At 40.3% G+C, this 15,421-nt stretch overlaps 1 non-coding gene across 1 annotated transcript; it reads right to left on the bottom strand.

The window, feature by feature from the left end:
• Positions 1–1,648: 1,648 nt before the first annotated feature.
• LOC122653357 lies at positions 1,649–1,755 on the bottom strand. The gene has a single exon (XR_006331788.1). It is a non-coding gene; the product is annotated as a small nucleolar RNA R71 (small nucleolar RNA).
• Between the last annotated feature and the right edge of the window lie 13,666 nt (positions 1,756–15,421).

Consider the following 15,421-nt stretch of genomic DNA (forward strand, 5'->3'; position numbering starts at 1 on the left):
AGGACAAACACTTAGTTATGTCTAATATCATTTAAGTAAATGAATAAGCAAATACGCCCTATTTGAATCCAATAAAAATAGTTAAAAAATAAAATTCCAAAAGAAAAAAAAGTCAACCCCCCCGTTCAAGAACAAAAATTGGATTTTCAACGGTAAGTGCAATTTTTAAGTTTCTAATGCTGGGGTTCTTCTCAAATCTAAAAATTCCATAAATGTCAATATGGTAAAATATTGCTAAAAACCAAAAGTGCGGTAAAATATTCATTTATTTTGATGTCCAAAAAAATATTTTCATTCAGAGTGATTTTGACAGCATTCATGCATTCCAAATTAAGTTTGACCGGTACATAACTCCTTCAATATAAATCAGATTTAAGCAATCTTGGACTTATTGGAAAGCTATCAAAACAAAGCTTTCTAACAAATCTAAGATTGGTTAACTCTTATTTATATTGAAGGAGTTATGTTTCGGTCAAACCTTATTTGATACCATGTCCAAGAACAATATACAGTATCAAACTTGGATCAAAACCACAAGTAATATTTTTAGTGTTCTCTATGTGAAACTAATGCATGGATTGAGTTTAAAATGTAAAAAATAGGCAGCACAACAAGAATCAGGTCAAAAAACCAACTTCTGGGCCTCGAAACCAAGGTTCAAGTTAGCCTGAAGAAAGTCTCAAGTTTCGACCGAGATATGGTCGAAATCGAGACGAACTCGTTTTCTGGCTGGTCGAAACCTAATCGAAACCCGAGTTTTAGAACCTTGATCTAAAGTCCTTCATATGCTCCAACCCTCCATCTTTTGGTGTCCCTCATAGGATTAAGCTACCTATGACGCTACATCTTGACTTGGTTGGGTGGATTGGCATGTGACTTATCTTTGGAGGTGACCACTCTTGATAACAGGAAAGCAACATAGTGAGTGATTTTGGAGACAAAAACGTATAGTAGTCCTCCACCCTACATTAGAATCCACTTGGAGTTGCACGTAGGTGGCTATAGAAGACTATACGGGTTCCCTTGCTGTCAACCTATATGGCATCCTTACAGCTTTGGAACCATTGTTTCAATTCTTGAGGGATAGATGCACTATCTACCTTGGACTCCCTCTTGTTTTTGGTGATTTTTTCTAAGTCTTTTATTTTTTTTCTTTAAATTTTCTAAAGGATACCTCATATCTATTTAGGTGGCTTCGATGTGGACTCGTGATTCAAGTAACTGTCTTATTAGAATACCACCTTCTCCACTACCTTTGACCCCACCTCTGACCATGGGTGACCAACAACCCAAGACTCTTAAGGATAGGTTCTACCCTACTAGGGCTGCACAACCTTCTTACATCAACTTACCACCTGTTACAGGAAACAATTATGAACTCAAGACCAACTTCATTAGCATGCTACCCCACTTCCATGGGATGGCCAATGAAGATGCATATCTCTTCCTTAGGGAATTTGAGGAGGTCTGTGTTCTAATTAAGGTCCAGAATTTGACTGATGATGCAGTTAGGCTTAGGTTTACACCCTTTGTCCTGAAAGACCAGGCCAAGAAGTGGCTCTATGGACGGCCTACTAATTCCATTTTCACTTGGGATCAGTTTACCATTGTCTTCTTGAGAAAAAATTTCCCTCTTTACAAGACCAATAAACTCAAGAGTGACATACTTCAGTTCAGGCAAAAACCACATGAGTCCTTTTCTAAATTTATGGAAAGATTCAAGGACCTCCTCTTAGAATGCCCTCACCATGGTTTTGACTTGTGGCAGTTATGCCAAATTATTTATGAAGGTATTGACTTTCAGACCAAGCAACTTGTAGAATCCATGTGTCTTGCAGGATTTACTTCTTTTTCTGAGGAAAATGATGCATGGACATTCTTAACCAACTTGGCTGAAAAGACTAGGGAGAGGGAATGTTCCCAAGAGGCTGAATGGACCACTAAGGGGTATCTTTTTTAGGGTACTACAGCGAAAGAGGCCAAACTTGATAGCCTCATAAAAAGGTTGGAGTCCATAGTTCTTAAAGAGTCTATACCGGTTAACTAGGTCAACCATGTGTCAATATGCAATTGGTGCCAAACCCTTGGACATTTTTTGGAAGAATGCCCCAACACCTTTGTGGGCAATTCCAACACTGAGAATGTAAGTGCTCTCTACCAAAATAACCCATATAGCAATACTTACAATCCAGGATGGAGAAATCACCCCAATTTCTCCTAGAATTAAGGGAACTAAGCAGGCCCATCCAACTTTAACCATCAAGGCCAACTTGGTGTCCAAAGGCCCAACTTTGCATCACAAAACCAAGGGATGTCTCCTAACCCCTTTCCCCCTCGTCCTTCTCTAAGACCTTCTGTGAATTTTGCTAGGCCTCCTCTCCTTGCACCTTATCAGCAACCCCCAAGGTTTACCAATACAGGAGAAGCACCAAGAATAGGTGAGATTGAGAAAAGAATGGCCCTAATGGAGACGCAACTCACCCAGCTTGTCACAATCTTGCATGAGAGGGAAACAGGAAAGTTGCCTAGCCAACCTGAGCCAAATCCTAGGTATTAGGTTCATATTCAGCAAGATACCCAAGCTCCTCCACTCAACCAGATACAAGGCCAACAGCTTCAAGGGCCCTCGAGCCAGGTTAATGTTGTTTATGCTTTAAGGAGTGGCCGTGAGTATCAACTGGCTAGTACACCTCAGTCTTTACCGTCTCATACTCCTGTTGACTCTCCCCCTTCTGAAGAGGTCGTTGTAGTGTCTACTGTTCCAGGTTCGTCTGATGAACCTGAAGAAATTCCAGATGATTTGGTCGAGGAAATCAAAGATGATTCTGTTGAGGAAGTTAAAAAGACCAACCCTGAAAGAATTTATACCCCACCTACTCCTTTCCCAAATAGGTTGGTTAGTAAGAAGTCTCCTTCTATGGAGAAGATATTGGATGTGTTCAAACAGGTTCAGGTGAATATCCCCTTGTTGGATTGCCCAGATCTCCGCTTATGCTAAAGTCCTCAAAGACTTATGCACCCAAAAATGAATCACCAATTTGCCCAAAAAGGCATTATTGGCTGTTAATATCAGTTCTCTTATCACACAGCCGGTAGTAGCCAAGGATAAGGATCCTGGAAGCCCCATCATCTCTTGCACTATAGGCAATACCACCATTGATCATGTCTTATTGGACCTTGGTGCAAGTGTGAACCTGTTACCTTATCATGTCTATCAACAGTTGGGATTGAGAGAGCTGAAATCGACCAGAATTACTCTTCAACTTGCAGACAGGTCGATAAAATTTCCCAAGGGGATGTTTGAGGATGTCCTGCTAAAGATTAGGCAATTTATCTTCCCTGTGAATTTTATTATCTTAGATACCCAACCTACTGCCAATTTTAAGGACCAAATCCCAATTATTTTGGGTAGACCATTCTTTGCTACCAGTAATGCTTTGATCAATTGTAGGAATTGTCTCATGAAATTATCTTTTGGCAATACTTCTGTCGACTTTAATGTGTTTAGGTTGGGCAAGCAGCCTGATATGGATGAAGAGGTACATATGCTTCAAGGATTTTCTGATGATGTTGATACTTTCTTTGAGAATGATTTTGATTCAAGATTTCACGAATGTATGTAGGAATTGGAAGGTGTTGCTGATACCACCTTATCTGAGGTCTGGAGCATCCAACCACCATTGGAGCTCCTTGGACCCCTATCCACCTCCAATCCCAAACCCTCTATTATTGAGCCCCCCACATTAGAGTTGAAGGCATTGCCCTCCAACCTCAAGTATGCCTTCCTAGGGTAAGATCACACTCTCCCTGTTATTATTGCTTCTGATGTGACTTTTGTACAAGAAGAAGATTTGATTAAGCTTCTGAAAGAACATAAGGAAACCATAGGTTGGACCATGTTAGAACTCAAAGGTATTAGCCCCTCCATTGTTCAACATCATATTCATCTGATGGAGAGTTTCAAACCTTCTAGGAAACCCCAAAGGAGGGCTAATCCTGTCATGAAAGAGGCAATTAAGAAAGAGATCCTAAAGTGTTTGGATCATGACATTATTTATCCTATTTCTCATAGCCAATGGGTGAGTCCTGTGCAGGTTATGCCTAAGAAAGGAAGAGTCACTGTAGTTGAGAATGTCAATAATGAATTGATTCCAACCCATATCCAAACGGGATGGAGAATGTGCATTAACTACAAAAAATTGAATGCGGCAACTTGGAAGGACCACTTCCCCTTGCCTTTTATTGATCAGATGTTAGAGAGACTAGCTAGCCATGAATATTATTGTTTTCTTGATGGATATAATCAGATCCCTATTGCTTTGGATGACCAACATAATACCATATTCACATGTCCTTATGGAACCTTTGCTTACCGGCGTATGCCTATTGGGCTTTATAATGCCCCTGCTACATTCCAAAGGTGCATGATGAGTATTTTTTGTGATATGGTAGAGCACTTCTTAGAGGTGTTTATGGATGACTTTTCTATTCACAGCTCTACCTTTTCTAATTGCTTGCATCACCTTTCCTTGGTTCTCAAAAGATGCACAGAAAAAAACTTGGTCTTGAATTGGGAGAAGTGCCACTTCATGGTGAAGCAAGGCATTGTTCTTGGTCACATTGTGTCCAAAGAGGGGATTAAGGTTGATAGATCTAAGGTGGATCTTATTGTCAATTTACCACCACCCAAGAGTGTGAAGGACATTAGATCTTTTTTAGGCCATGCAGGTTTTTACAGGATTCATCAAGGATTTTAGCCAGATAGCTAGACCTCTCACTTTCCTTTTGGCGAAGGATTGCCCATTTGAATTTTCTCCTGAGTGTCATAAGAGTTTTAAGCAATTAAAAAGAGCATTGACCTCAGCGCCCATTATTCAAGCTCCAAATTGGACAGTGCCATTTGAGCTTATGTGTGATGCCTCTGATTTTGCTATAGGGACTAGGGGTGTCAATTGCAAACCCGCACCGTTAGGACCGATCTGTATCGACCGATTAAAACCCGATACCGACACGATCGAATAATAAACATGTCGGGCCTTGGACCGGACCAAATATTATCCGGTCGTTCCCAGTCCTTGGTATGCGACCGACTGCACCGACCGAAATGTATTTCTATTGATAAAAAGTGAACAATAGTTGGCAAAAAGTCTAAATCTCCTCCTTGTGACTATGTAATATATACATTAATATATTCTATATCATATTATTTAATAGACCAGATTCCAACCCCCATCACGTCACTCCTTACTTTTTAATATCAAAATAAAAATTTTACCCACAACCACTACATCGATCTACTTTCCTCTCTCCCTCTTTATTCTTTCTTTGCCCTTTCAAACTTCACAAAGCGCAATCTGAAACCCTCAAGACGGAATTAACTTGCAAGCAGCAAAGGCATCGCCATAGCAAGACACCGAATCTCCAATAGTGTCTCGGTTTACTGTACGAAAGAAGAGGACGACCTGAATCACATCGCTAGGAATGTTATTCTAGGCTAGTGATGGACCAAGAGAAATAGAATGCCGAGTCCATGGCATCTCGAGACCCTCTCTCTCTCTGTTTGATCTTAATATGAGAAAGGATTGGCAAGTCATCGGGGAGTGAGAACGGATTGTCCCTTATTTGTAGTTCACTCGACATAGTGTTTTTGTTATGTGATATTCCCCTCTCTGAATGGGTTTTTTGTTTCATCATTAATGTGTTTTGATTGAGTTAAAGTTCTTCTAATTCTGTCTACTCTATGAAAGAATTGATTTCTTTTACTTTCGTTTGAGTTTGTGATTGGGTTGTGGTTTTAATCAATTCGCCATCAGAACTCGCTTGAAGATGGTGATGATTTATGACCCAACATTGCTGCCAAAGATTGACAAACATGTATAAAGGCTAGCCCGTTTGTGGCCCGGTAACCGACCGACCGATCTAGCACCGTGTCCGTGCCGACTTGGGAAGGCCCGTATGTATAATCAGTCGGGAACGGTGTGAGACTTAAAATAAGGGGTGCCCAATTAGACCCGACCGAAACCGACCGATACCGACCGGTTGACATCCCTGATAGGGACTGTTCTTGGGCAAATAATCAATAAATTATCCCATATGATTTATTATGCAAGTAGGACTCTTGATGATGTACAGCTCAATTATACCACCACTGAGAAAGAATTTTTAGCTGTTGTGTTTGCTTTAGAGAAGTTTAGGTCCTACTTAATTAGATCACATGTGATTGTTTATACTAACCATGCAACTATCAAATATCTTGTGCAGAAAAAAGATGCTAAGGCTCGCCTCATTAGGTGGGTCCTTTTGTTGTAGGAATTTGATCTTAAAATTAGGGATAAGAAAGGGTGTGAAAATTTGGTTGCAAACCATCTATCCCGGCTACCTAATTCTTTGACTGTTGATTCTCCAGTCAATGAGAACTTTCTTGATGAGTATCTGATGGCAGGGTCTAGTGAACATTGGTTTGCTGACATTGTTAATTATCTGGTTACGGGTGTAACACCTGCCCATTGGTCCACCCAAGATAAGAATTGTTTCTTTTTACAGGTTAAATATTTCTTTTGGGATGATCCTTATCTTTTTAAGACTTGTCCGGATCAGGTAATCTGGAGATGTGTTCCTGATCATGAGCAACAATCTGTTTTATCTTTTTGCCATGATCAGGCTTATGGAGTCCACTTTGGGCCCAATAAGACAGCGGTCAAGGTTTTACAATGTGGATTTTATTAGCCTACTCTTTTTAGAGACGCTTTTACTTAATGCAAGGCATGTCCTTCATGACAATCTTTAGGGCGTCTCACCAGGAGGAATATGATGCCCCTCAACCCAATTTTGGTGGTTGAGATGTTTGATGTATGGGATATAGATTTCATAGGGCCTTTTCCTAATTCTTTTGATAACCTATACATATTACTTGCTGTGGACTATGTATCCAAACGGATTGAGACAGTTGCTTGTAAGACCAATGACCACAAGGTGGTTGTGAAATTTCTGAAGGAGAACATTTTCTCCCATTTTGGTACTCCCCTTGCTATCATTAGTAATCAGGGCAAGCACTTTTGCAACCGGCCCTTTGAGGCCCTTATGAGGAAATATGGTGTCATTCATAAGTTGGCCACACCCTACCAATCCCAGACCAGTGGCCAGGTTGAGGTTTTCAATTGGCAAATTAAGCAAATTCTTAAGAAAACCATCAACCCAAACCGCAAAGATTGGTCTAATCGGTTGGTAGATGCTTTGTGGGTCCATAGGACTGGCTTTAAGATCGATCTTGGTCAATCTCCGTATCGTCTGGTGTATAGAAAGGCGTGTCACTTACCTGTTGAGCTTGAGCACAAGGCCTTTTGGGCTATAAAAAAGCTTAACTTTGACCTACCCACTGCAAGCGCCTATAGGAAACTCCAACTATCTGAGTTGGAAGAGCTTAGAAATGAGGCATATGAGAATGCCCGGACTTACAAGGCAAAAATCAAGGCTTTCCATGATAGGCACATTTTGAGAAAATCTTTTGAGGTAGGTCAGAAAGTTTTGTTGTACAATTCTCGTTTGCACATCTTTCTAAGTAAGTTGCGCTCAATATGGGATGGCCCCTATATTGTTCAGACTGTTTATCCTCATGGGGCTGTTGAAGTCCTCAATCCAAGTACAGGTTCTATATTTAAGGCGATGGCCAACGTTTGAAGCCATACATTGAGATGCCTACTCCAGTTGAGGAAGAGGTCATGGATCTCCATAAGCCTCTTTACCTTGAAGACTGACTTCCTGGTATGTATCCCCTCCCTTGTCCTTATTCCTTCTTTTCTGCATGCATTGAGAACATTGAATGAATTAAGTGTGGGGGGGGGTGTTGGACTTAATTGGTTAATTTTGTGAATTTTGATTGTGGCAGTAGTTTGGTTTTGTGCATACGTTTCTTTGACTGCGAAGCGAGAGAGAGAGGGAATTAGGTGCCCTAACATACGAAATAAAAAAAAAAAATCCTTTTTCAAGGACGGTAATTGGTTTGTATCTTATGAGAGGGACTGAATTGAAAAATATGAGCATTATTTCATTAGATGGCTAGATTCCTCTGTGTTTTATGGACCCTTGGATCTTTTGGCTAGTAGTTGAGACCAATTTGTTTGTGGCAAGGCAAGGCATAAAAAAAAAAAACAAAAAAAAAAAAAAAAAAAAAAAAAAAAAAAAGAAGAAAAAGAAACAGGAAAGGAAAGTGGAATTCCTTGGGACTAGACAGGGCACTGTTGCCTCAGGAAGCAGGGTGACTTGTTCGAAATTCCTTGGAAGTAAACTCAAAAAAAAAAACTCTTGCATCAATGTCTCAATGTCTTCTGGATATATGCAAAAAACGAAGCTACCAAGTATTTGGGTGTCTGGTGTATGCTCCACCATGTCATTCAGAGAACAGTAGTAGAGTAGAAATAGAGTTTACTGTTGTGAAAGAAAAGTATTTTCTGCCTTAATGCCTGAAAAGAAAGTATGGTCAAAAATACTCAAAGCCTAAGTCTTTGGTTCCATCGATGCTATGGGGGGTTTACTTGAAGGTGCGTAGTGTTCAGAAAATATGAGGAGATCCCTTGACCTTGATGCATGCTTGTTACTTGAATTGATGTGGGGTGACAAAATTCAAGTGTGGGGGAACCTTTGGTTCCTTGATCTTTAGTTGAGCACTTTTAGAGCTTGTGTGCACTATCTTACTTATGCCATGATTAAAATTTGCAACATCATCTTTTGACTTATTGAATTTTGGGTGTACATTCACTGCAAATACCCACGAGACACAACTCGTCCACTAGGGGTAACCTAAGGGTTCAAAGGCTTGTTACACATGCCAAGTGCAACCGTGATTCCTATGAAAGTGAGTTAGGATTTTTACATTTTAGATTAGTTTTTCTTTTTGTTTACTTGAGGATAAGTAACGTTCAAGTGTGGGGGAATTTGATGAGCACATTTATGTGTGAAATCTTATGGCCATAAAGCATGCATTTTTATACTTGAAACGGAACTACTCGAGGTTTTTGTTTGTGTTTTTAGGCTTTAGGTGAATTCTTGTGAAAATGGAGCATATGATGCTAAAGATCCATTTTTAAGCTATTTAGTGGTGTTTGGCAGAAGCCAGAAACGCCCAGGAGTCGAGAAAATCAAGTTTGGATTGAGTACTAAAAGAATCACATCAATTAGTCAAATTTGAATGTGATTATAGTAGGCCCCTTAGCATAATTTTGAGGTGTTAGTAGTATGGATGCGTAGCCCATCGAGTTAGCTTTGCAACAGTTCAAACGGCACTTGATTCCAAGTTGAAACGAAAAAGTTACTGCCGTTTCTGTAACGATGCGTGAAAATGGTCTACAGGGGTATGTTTGTAATTATCAAAAATCGGTCGGGGACAAAGTAAAGCGGAAGTTGGGATTCGAGGGGCTTTAGCGCAATTCACAGAAGTCTCTTTTCTGTTAGCCGAAAGATTCCATTTGGAAGGCTCTGAAGTAGTCTAACTTCAACTTGAGATATCTTGGGCTCCCAAACTCCAAATTGGACAAAATTTGGGTCTATTTTGGGTGATTTCTCGCAGGGAATGCAATAGTGAGGCCTATATAAGCACCCCATGCTCTAAGTTTTTTGAAGGATAGAATGGGTATTTTATTTATTGTGAGTGGAATCCTAGTCATCACCCTTATTCTCTCTCTCCCCTCCAACTTTTCAAGGGCACTTTTGGAATTGTACTATGGATAGATTTCTTTTAAAAAATATTCTCTTATCCATGGAAGGTTGAAAAGTCAAAGATGCCTTGATCTCATTGCTTGGAGAAGACACCTACAAGGAAAAGGAAGCACAAGTTAGAATTAGAAAGTTACTTTTTGATAAATAGAAGGTTTATGTAACTAGGATTTTTATCTCTCTTGGTTTCTATTTTTTTCCTTTTTCTTAGGATTCAAGGCATTGTAAAGGAGGAAGGAGAAGAGAATATTCTCTTTTCTTAGGGAATATTTCTCCTACCACTTCCCTCTTCTCTCTTCTCCTCTCTTCCCCCTATAAATTCTAGTTTAGGTTTAAAGTGTTCTAGTCTAAGTTCCTATGTTGATGACAAGACTTGGAGATTTAGAAGAGGAAGCCATGGTAAGTTTATTCAAGTGTTCATGCAAGGCTTAATTAATTCATGCAAGCAAGTTCAATCCGGTTCAAGTACACCCAGGTTTTTATTCTCTAAACCCTTAATCTCATACTCCCTCTCCTCTTTCTCATTCTCTCTCTCTTCTTCTTCTTCTCCCTCTATTTCTTTTATTTTTTTTGTGGTTGTGGTGTGTGGCTGCAATTTATTCCTTCCAATCCGCGTTAGTTTGATAGGTTAGATGGATATGTGTTAGGACTCCAATTTAATTCGTTAGTTGCTTGTGAGTTAGGACGCGTTAATTTTTGTTAGTTTAATTAGTTTAATTTAACACTTTAATTTGGTTCACTTTGCATTACTTTAAAGTGAGTAAAATAGGGTGGCGTATATCTCCTTGAGTTTGACCCGTAGCTACGATTGATCCATACGCTTGCGGTTATTATTTTGTGCAAACAATAACGTCGTTTATTAACAAACGGCGTGGAAACATTACTTTTAGCGGCCGCTATATGTTAATCTCTTAAGTGCAAAATTGGCAAGAAGTTTTTAGCGGCATTTGTAAGGAAATGCCGTGAAAAAGGTTTGTAAAAACAAATGCCATGAAAAGGTAATATATGGCGGCGTTTGTTAAGAAATGCTGTGAAAAGTTAATTTGCACAGGCACAATTAAAATACGCATTGGTTCATTCCCGATGGTAACAATAGCGGTGCTGTGAAACTATACATGTCGGAGACTTGGCAGTGCCACCGGGCTTCTGGTGGTGCTGCCAGACTTGGGTGGTGCCACCGGCGCTTTGGTGGCGTTGTTGCCACTCTGACAGCACCGGGCAACGTTGTCAGGTGTCCGGTGGCGCCTCCTAACCTCGAGGAGGTGCCACTGGCCATCCCAGTGGCACCAGTTGGTGCCATCAAGCCTCAAGGCGGTACCACCGGACCTGGGTCAGCTCCGTTTGGATTTGTTTGGTCTTTAGGTGATCGTTTTATAAAATTGATCATTTTTTGGAGTTTTCATGGGTTCTCAGGTGACTTGAGAGAGACGTCATCTATTCATGCCCTATTGTCATCAGCGCTGGAAGGGGTGACAAAATTCAGTGTCTACAGTTGTGCAAATAAATTTTGGTCTAAGACTTCTCTTTTATATAAAAACCTTAATTTGAAGATTCAACAAAGACTAACAAAATCGAACCACGTGGTGTGATCCTAAAGGGTGACCATTAAGTTCCAATCCTACCAATGCTGTAACTGAAAAACCTCCTGTGGTAGATATTTTCATTACATTTTACCATGTACAACTAACATCCACAATGCATGCTCAAAAGTATGAAATAAAATAATCTGTCAAAAGCAAGTGCTATGTAAATTCAAATCACAAGTGTCACGACCAATGATTAAAATTTTTGAAACTCTTTTCAAATAATAATATTAAAACTATTACTACTGAGGCCCCAAATTCTGACAAAAAATAGTCTGACAACTCACATAATTTGATGTTCACCCTTTTGGAGTTCAAAAACCCTATTGAGGATCACCCCCATTTATGTATACACTCCATACAATGAGCATCTGGTGTATAGTCAATCCTGTCGGTTGACATCAACCATTGGAACACCATCATTGCATGAAATATAAACACAACAGTAAGTGCTTCTCAAGTGCAAGAAAAATAAATATCGAAAATTCCCCTTGTGAATACAATGGCTGTATATCAAAGTTCAACACAATATAATGCCCACATTTATATTTCAATGCTAATCATCTATTAGGGAACTATACATATGACAACTCTCGAACAAAGTGCCCAAATATGTCCATAGTTATGAACAATAAACTAAAAATATGGGCGATTGCACATTATCAAAATAATCATAACAAGCACATGAAAATAAAATTATAACAATTAATTTAATCAAATTAAATTGGGTTTGATGGACACACATCAAATATAAGTAATCCAATACTATATATAATGGTTTAGAAATCAGAACTCACTTTATCATAAATCTTTTAAAATCTATTTAAAAATGGTTCCTACCAACATTAAAAATGAAATCTTTTATAAAATAAAGAGCAAATAACCTTGCTTGGTTCTAGGCAATGTTGTCACAAAATCCATAGTAACCCGCTCTCATTTTCATTGAGGTATGGGAAGTATTTGTAATAGACTCGAAGGTCATTGGTGCTTAACCTTAGCTTGCTGGCATGTCAAGCACTTCTATACTAAGTCCGCTATGTCCCTCTTCATATTGTTCCATCAATAGACTTCCTTTAAGTTGTGGTACATCTTAGTACCACTTGGGTGAATGGTGTATAGGCTGTAGTGTGCTTCCTTCTGCAGAATCTGTTTCAATTCATTATCATTTGGCACACACACACAATCTAGTCTTAAACCTTAAGGACCGTTCATCAGAAATATGGAAATCTGTCTATTTGTCTTCTCCAATTTCACCTATTATCTTTTCCAAAAATGGATCTTTATATGCTCTGCCTTGATCCTCTCAACAATGGTTGGCTACACTTTAAACTGGTTAACATACTTGTAGAATTTCCAAGTACAACTTCTAAATTCAACTTTCTTGCATCTTCTAGAATATGAGGCTGGCTAGTCAATAATGCTGCTATAAAATCCTAGAATCTTCTGCTAGGGCATCAACCACTATATTTGTTTTACAAAGGATGGTAATTAATACTGTAGTCATAGTCCTTGATCAACTCTAACCACCTCCTCTATCTTAAGTTTAACTCATACTAGGCTAAGATGTACTTTAAACTTTTGTGGTCTGTGAAGATTTCACATATTTCACCATACAAGTAATGCCTCCATATATTTAAAGTAAAAAATCACCGTTGCCAAGGCTAGCATCTGCCAGCTGACCTAGACACAAACCAACCAAGGGCGGATATTCTTCCCGTCAACTCTTGCATCTTCTTAATCATCCAAGGTGGGGTCATTCCCTGGATGACTTCGATTTTGGCCAAGTTTACTTCTATACCCTCTTCGACACCAGGTACCCCAGGAATTTTTGAGAGGTCATGTCGAATGCACACTTGATGGGGTTCTACTTCATGTTAAACTTTTGTAACACTTGAAAAGCCTCTACAAGGTCGACTATGTGGTTCTCGACTTCCATACTCTTGATGAGCATATTGTCAACATAAACCTCCAAATTGTGGTCAATCTGATCCTTGAAGATCTTATTGACAAGTCTCTGGTAAGTAGCCCCCGCATTCTTCAAACAGAAGGGCATCACTTCAAAATAGTATTAATTGTTGCCAGTAAGAAAAGTTGTCTTCGGAATGTCGGGCTCGTACATCTTGATCTAGTTGTAGCCAGAGTACGCGTCCATAAAGATCAGCATATCATGGCCCACAGTTGCATCAATTAGCTAGTCGATCCGAGGTAAAGGGTAGATGTCCTTCAGGAAAGCTTTATTAAGGTCGATGTAGTCAATGCAAATCCTTCATTTTCCATTTGCCTTTGGAACCTTCACTATGTTTGCCAGCCACTCTAGGTAGTGTATTTCTCGGATAAACCCCGCTTTGAATAGCTTATATACTTCTTCCTTAATTAAATCTTGTCTTTTGGGGGCGAAGTTACACCTCCTTTGTTGAATGGGTTTCTTGGTCAGATCGACACCCCGCTTGTGCTCGATAACCGCTCAAGCTATCCCAGGCATGTCTAAAGCCAACTAGGCAAAGACATCCGAGTTTACCTGACTTGTGTCATCCCAAAGATCTTCGATTGCTGTAGGAAACACTTCGCCTGACTTGTCCTTCCCCTAGAGAGCCGTTGTATAACATCTCCGAGAGCCCAATTGATCTCCCCTACATTCTCCAACTCCTTTGTCGGGAATTTCATCTTCAGGTGGTGTAGAGACAAGCTTTCAAGGCATTGAGTCCCACTCAACCAAACATAGCGTTGTAGGCCAGCGGTATATTCACCACTAAGAAGTTGACCATCATGGCGGACTGTCGATCTCCCATGCCTACTTTGAGGGGAAATTCTATTGATCCTTCCACCTTAATGGGTGCCCCGGAGAACCCTTATAGCGGGTATTCAATTTTCTTCAATCTATCCTTGCTCAGCTTCATCCGATCGTATGCGTCCATAAAAATAATATCCGTTAAGCTTCTATTGTTGAAGAGGATCTTTTTTACTTTATAGTTCGTGATCCTCATCATGACGACCAAGGCATTATCATGTAGGGTCTAAAGTCCCTCCAAATCCTCATCAGAAAATAAGATCATTTGTCCCAGCTTGGCTCTTTTGCTCAGAATCTCGATTGAATTGACACTCCAAGCATATGCCTTAGCCTTCCGGGCCGAGGACGAGCTCTCTCCGGCTGCTGGTCCACCATAAATGGTAGCGATCACCCTGGTTGGGGCATCACACTCGGCAAGATTGTTTGGCTGCTCCTGGTTCGGTGACCGACTTCGCTGCGTATTTCCCTGATCTCTCCTTCTGTCGAGGTCTCTCTCCTCCTAGCGACTGTGCCGCTCTTGACCTCCTCAAATTTCTTGCTTGACTCTGTCTTGTCGGTCGTCAACATAACAACTGAGGTACTCTCTTCAAATGAGGCTTTCAATTTTTCCATTGAAATGTCTGCATTCGCCTGTGTCGTGGTCATTCCCATAATGGCATCTATAGAACTTATCTGAGTCCCACCTCTCAGGGTGGGCATCCATTTTCGACGGACACTTGAAGAACTATTCGTTCTCAATCTGCATCAGGATGTCGGAGCTTCAGTGGGTTAATGGTGTATACCAGTCAAACTACTTTGGGGGCTCTTTGATCAGCATATATCAAATCATCACCTCTTGCACCTCTCCTTCTAGTCATCCTTCTCTTCTTTTTCCAGTTTCCTCTTCTCGGGACTGCCCCCTTTGTTATCCATCTTGGCATCGAGAGTTTCAACAGCATTCATGAAATCCTCACAATGAGCCAAGATATCAGACAAACCAATCAAAGGCTTCCTATAGAGGTCCCAGTTGAGGTCCTTGTCGATAATTCCCATGAGGAGGGTGGTATGCTCTACCAAAGGGTCCAAGTCTTCTATCTCCAGTTTCACCTGGTTAAAGTGGGTCAGGTAATCTTTGATGGACTTGTTGCTTCTCTACTTCATGCTTGTCAGATTGACCGGAGTTTTCTTGTGACTTTGATTGCTTGTGAAAGCCGCAGCAAAGGCCATGCTGAGGTCTCAAAAGACCTTGATTGTCTTTGGTTAAGTCGAGTGAACCAGGTTCTTGTCACTCCCCTCAGAGTGGTAGGGTAAGCTCGACACATGATAGCTTCAGAGGCTCCGCAGAAAGCCATTAGCGAGTTCA

This window comes from Telopea speciosissima, chromosome 2 (genome assembly GCF_018873765.1).
Source record: "Telopea speciosissima isolate NSW1024214 ecotype Mountain lineage chromosome 2, Tspe_v1, whole genome shotgun sequence".
Lineage (NCBI taxonomy): Eukaryota > Viridiplantae > Streptophyta > Magnoliopsida > Proteales > Proteaceae > Telopea > Telopea speciosissima.